The sequence below is a fragment of the Rosa rugosa genome, chromosome 3 (genome assembly GCF_958449725.1).
Source record: "Rosa rugosa chromosome 3, drRosRugo1.1, whole genome shotgun sequence".
NCBI lineage: Eukaryota > Viridiplantae > Streptophyta > Magnoliopsida > Rosales > Rosaceae > Rosa > Rosa rugosa.
The window spans coordinates 7413403-7419139 of NC_084822.1; the positions used below are offsets into that span (position 1 = coordinate 7413403).

Consider the following 5737-nt stretch of genomic DNA (forward strand, 5'->3'; position numbering starts at 1 on the left):
CTCATCCCCAAAATCCAGGCCCGCACCCTCCCGTCCAACTTTAGACCGATTGGACTGTGTAACTTCTCTTAAAAAATTTTAGCAAAAGTCCTCACCAACCGCCTGCAACCCTTGATGCCAAACATCATTTCAAAAGAGCTATCAGCCTTTGTATCTGGGGGAGACAAATACATGATAACGTCATTGTTGCTCATGAATGTTTTCATCATCTCAAACTTCTCCGAACCGGTACGGACTTTGATTTGGGCGTAAAGATTGACTTGAACAAAGCCTATGACAGGATTGAATGGGACTTCCTCGAAGCGGTCTTACAAAAACTAGAATTCTCTGTTCAATGGGTTAACCTTTCAATGAACTTAGTTCGATCGGTGAATATCTCAGTCCTAGTCAATGGAAAAGCTTCTCCGTCCTTCACACCAACACGTGGAGTTCGCCAAGGTGACCCATTGTCTCCGTTCTTTTTTCTATTTGTCAGTGATGTTTTGTCTGCAATTGTTAAAAAGGCATGTGTCACACGGCAACTCATCCCTATCACTCTCGCAAACAATGGCCTGGAGATTAGCCATCTCCTGTTCACAGATGACACACTGTTTTTTATCAAAGCTTCCCACCACAACTGTGGCTACCTTTCTCACATTCTCAAGGCCTACTGTGATGCTTCTGGATAGCAAATCAACCAAGATAAGTCTTCTCTGTTCTTTAGTCCAAACACCTCTACAGACCTAGTCAATCAGCTCAGCAACACTTTAGGTATGAAACCAGTGTCAAATCCCGGCAAATACCTTGGCCTCCCAACTGTTTGGGGCCTGTCCAAACGTTCTGCTTTGGCTTATATCAGAGACTCCATCTCAAAGAAACTTCAAGGCTGGAAACAAGGCACTCTCACTCAGGCAGGTAAAGAAATCCTCATCAAAGTAGTGGCTTCGGCAATCCCGGCTTATCCGATGGCTTGTTTTCTCTTCCCAAAATCCTTGTGCGATGATATCAACTCAGCTCTTGCTAAATTTTGGTGGGGTAAATCCGGGGAGAGAGGTATCCATTGGAAAGATTGGCATTCTCTTACTGCTTCAAAATGCCAAGGTGGAATGGGTTTCTGAAGTTTCAACCATTTCAATCTCGCCTTGCTGGCCAAATTGTCATGGCGCATTGTCACTGGTCCGAAGTCTCTTTAGGTCTGAAGATACTTTCCTTCATCTACGTTTATGGAAGCCAAAAAGGGAGCCTCCCCCTCTTGGATTTGGAACAGTATATTGGTCGGCAAAGACCTCCTCCACCAAGTTATGTTTTCTCAAATTGGTAATGGTTCGAAAACTTTTGTCTGGTCTCATAATTGGGTTCCCCACATTGCTCATTTGTCTTCCCATCCTCCACCACATCAACAATCTTTAACTGTTGACACCCTCATTGACTGGCACCGTCATGAATGGAACCTCACTCCTATCCTCCCCTACATCATGAAGCCACAGCCATCAAATCAATCCCCCTCATATCCATTGTTCTCCATGACAAATTTGTTTGGCCTTTTGAGAAAAATGGATTATTTTCAGTTCATTCTGCCTATCATCTCCCAAGATCTTTGCAACCCATCACCTCAAACAACCCCCACACTTATCATCAGACGCCAGCCTTTGTGTGAAAATGGATTTGGCATTTACATTCCCTGCCCAAAATAAAGTGTTTTCTCTGGGGAGCTTGTACTAACTCCATAGCCACCAAAGCAAATTCGTTTCGTAGACACCTCTCTACTTCCCTCCTCTGCCCTTTCTGTCAATCAACTACATAAACCATTGAACATATTCTATTCACATGTCCCTGGACTGTGATAAAGTAATCTACGGTTCACATCTAAAACCAATTGATAATAGATGGAGTGGCCCAAACCCTTATAAACCCATAAGCAAAGTTATATTTTTTCAATGTGAAAGTTATATTATATCAAATTCTCAACACGCTCCCGCACGTGTGGCGATTTTTCAAGCTATACGCGTGAACAAGTTATATTGGATGACTGTGAGCACATGTGGTCATTGCTGAAACCAAACATGTGAGTAACCCGCTTTGATACCATAATAAAGTAATCTGGGGTTCACATCCAAAACAAATTGGCAATGGATGGAGTGGCCCAAACCCTTATAAACCCATAAGCAAAGTTATATTTTTCCAGTATGGGAGTTATATTTTATCACATTCTTAACAGACTGCAGTTGTGTGGTTCGGCCACCCACTTGGACTCAGGTTTGTTCCCTTTTCAATTACCACTCTTGATAGATGGTTAGAGAGGATTATTGAAGCATATAGAACCTCGTCTCTCCTGGACTGCAGGTTCATCTTCACTTCCATCAGCTTCTTCTTCTGGGAGATATGGAAGCATAGGTGCACATGTGTCTTCCAACACCAATCTCCATCTCCCTTAGAGGTCATAGATAAAGCCACTCGTTCTTATCATGAGTTCATTGCTGCAACAAAGAAGACTCGGATTAGGCCCTCCATTCTGATTCTCAAACCAACAAGATGGACTCCCCCCTCACCCCTCTGTTTCAAGATCAACACTGACGCCTCATGGCACCATCAGTCACTCCAATGTGGCATTGCAGCGCTAGTCCGCAACTCGGCTGGTCAGCTCATGGACAGTTTATCCATCCACACTACTGCCCCTTCACCTTTGGTGGCCGAAGCGTCAGCTCTCACCTTGGTCTGCACTCTCATCTCCAAGTTCCCACCTTCAGCTCTTACCACAGTGGAATCAGATTCTCTCCCTTTAATCCAAGTGATCTCCTGTCACCGACTCCTAGTGGATTGGCAAGCCCAACCACCTATCTTGGGCATTCGTTTGTTTGCGAAAGCTGCCCTGAATGTTAGCTGGGCCTGGACCAGTAGAGATGCCAACAAAGCTGCATATCATGTTGCTTCGCTGGCTTGTCGGAGGATGTGTCCGGCTACTTGGTTACAGTAGCCACCTCCCTCCCTTTTTCATATTTTGTTGTTTGATCCCCCCCCCCCTGAGGCTCTCTCTCCTTTGTTGTTCTAGATACCTTTCGCCAAAAAACAAATTAAATGAATTATCATTTGAGCAATCTTCTCTCTCTCTCTCTCTCTCTCTCTCTCTCTCTCTCTCTCTCTCTCTCTCTCTCTCTCTCTCTCTCTCTCTCTCTCTCTCTCTCTCTCTCTCTCTCTCTCTCTCTCTCTCTAACCATCCAAAATGGCGAAATATGAATATATGACGACCTGTTTCCTTTTATTTTTGTCTTGTTCATTTATATCATTTTTTTTCCTTTTTTAGATTCATGACTTTTCATTTATTTTTTGGCAAAATTTTCCTATCTATTATATATTCAATCTTGATTATTACAAAATCTTCTCTCTTTTTTCTCATTCTTATACCTTTTTTTTTTGTTCCTTTTTTTTTTTCATATTTCATTTTAACATCTTCTTCTCCTTCATATTTTGCTTTTCTTTCTCTTTTTTATCAACTTTGCAAAAAAAATTATTTAAAAGAGTTAGATATTTTCTTTATTATATCAATTTGACCAAGTTTTTTAATATATTCTTTTAAATCTTGCAATTAGTAAGGCATCATTTAAATTTTCGCTCTAAATCTCTGAAAATTGAGGATCGGCCATGTTCATGAATCATGATTGTCAGGCTATTAAGTGTATAATGAACGTTGTTTTGTATAAAGATGGACTGGTACAGTACTCGGAATAAACTCCAAATATTTGGGTACACTAAACATCTTGAATTAATTAAGACTAGCGGTTGTCCAAAGACCTAGACATGATTTTTATATTTCTTTAGTATTTTTGTTTAACTCTTTGCATTATGAATGAAGTTTTATTTCTGGCTTTACATTGATAGTTCTATTATTTGTTATCAATAGAGACCTACACATTACAGGGATTAGGGATTAGGATTTAGGGTTTAGATAACGAATAACGGGTGACAATCAATGGGTAACGGTTGACGATTAATGAGTAACAGGTATAGGGTATTAAGTAAAGATGCTGCCGTTTTTTTTTTTTTATTGTTTTTTACTGGTTATTGTCTTCTATCTATAAGTGGAGAATTTGTGCCTGGATGAGCTTAATTGCGTACAGTAAACAAACAAGTATAAAACTTCTAGATAAACTATAGTTACTATACACTATCTTGTAAGGCAAGATATATTGAATAAGCAAGGCTTATCAGTTGAACAAGTTTTGATGTAGTCAACTAGTCAAGTGTCCTTGTTCCAGCAATTAGTGACATGGAATTAACAGAGAGAGGGAGCTGACATTTGAAAGTCTCCCCTTGTACTTTTACTGTTTTTTTTTTAGTTGTACTTTTTGCTTTGGTTTTTTTTTTTTTTTTTTTTTGAATCAAACCAGACAACTTTCATTTAATTCAAACCAGAATGGCACGGATACATACCTTCCCTTGTCATCTATGGGCAAGTCTAGGACGTGGCATGCTAGCACCACTCATTAGACAATCAGTGCTCACAAATGAAAGCAAGCTTATAACTATGAAAAAACTAGAACATAGTACATAGGCATAGTTCAACAAGAAACTAAAATCTCTCCACGCCATCCAAGTTAGGACTAAGAGGTTTAGTTGGGTCCAGCCTCCTGGATCCCAAATTCGAAACCCCCTAGAAATAGATCCCAAAACTTTGATCTTCAAAACCGGAGTAAGTTTTGGCACCCAATTTTGTTTGGGCACCCAAAAGAAATTGGACACCCAAAGCGATTTGGGCCACCAAAGCGATTTGGACCATACAACTGATCTGGGCACCCAACCAGATTTGGGCACCCCTCCACCGGCCGCACCACCAATCTCGGCCTTCGACCTCGCCGGCTTCGGGTACGATCGAGACACAGAAGGTCTCGTCACTGCGCGATCCAAACGATGTATACATTCACCCTCTGCCGCAGCCATTGAATGGGAGTTCGTCGCCGTCCCCTTTGCATATCAGACACCATTTGCCCCGCCAGCCTGCACCACTCTGATCTGCCCAGCAACCGCACCGGTCACGCTTACAGGTTGGAGTGCACCAATGCCCCTCACTCTGGTATGGGGATCGAAAACTTGTCTCCACCAGTCACCTATGGTTTTCAGACCACCTTGATCAGCACCCCGGTTCCCCGCAGCCGCCATAATTGGGTCGGATAAGAGACTAGCCATCGCTGCTCCAGTATATGCTCCTCCAACCCAGATCAGGTCCGATTTGAGCCGTGCCCTACCCGGGCGAATCGAAAAATCTCATTCTCGCACCCATCCAGTCTTGGGTCTCATCGGATTAGACCCCCAAGCAATCTCCACATCATCTATTGTACTCCGACGCGAAGCAAACATTGTGATGAAACTCTGCAGGCTCGATTTGGTGGTCGCCGCATAAGATCGGCGTTGGAGGGCCATCAATAAATGGCTTAGGAGGGAGGCCGACGCCGGCCGCCATTGATGAAGCGCAGAGCTCCAGAGCTTAGGGTTTGGGGAGAGTCGAGGCATTTTTTTCCTTGGTCTTTTGTTGCAAAGTTGGTAATACTGAAAACTTATAATGTATTTTTTGCTTTGGTTTCCTCCAATATCTCACTCTTTTATTGTGTGAAATAAAAGTGTCATTAGTTTTGTAAGGTGTAAGGTATTTTTTATTTTTTTTTTTAGCAGTTGTATGTTTTGCTTTGACTTCCTCCAATATCTCACTCTTTTATTCTGTGAAATAAAAGTGTCATTAGTGTTCTAAGGTGTAAGGTGTTCTATC

The 5737-nt window shown here is 42.0% G+C and overlaps 1 pseudogene; it reads left to right on the forward strand.

The window, feature by feature from the left end:
• The first annotated feature begins 752 nt into the window (after positions 1 to 752).
• Positions 753 to 5737, forward strand: part of LOC133737128 (protein DWD HYPERSENSITIVE TO UV-B 1-like) — a 14959-nt pseudogene continuing 9974 nt past the window's right edge.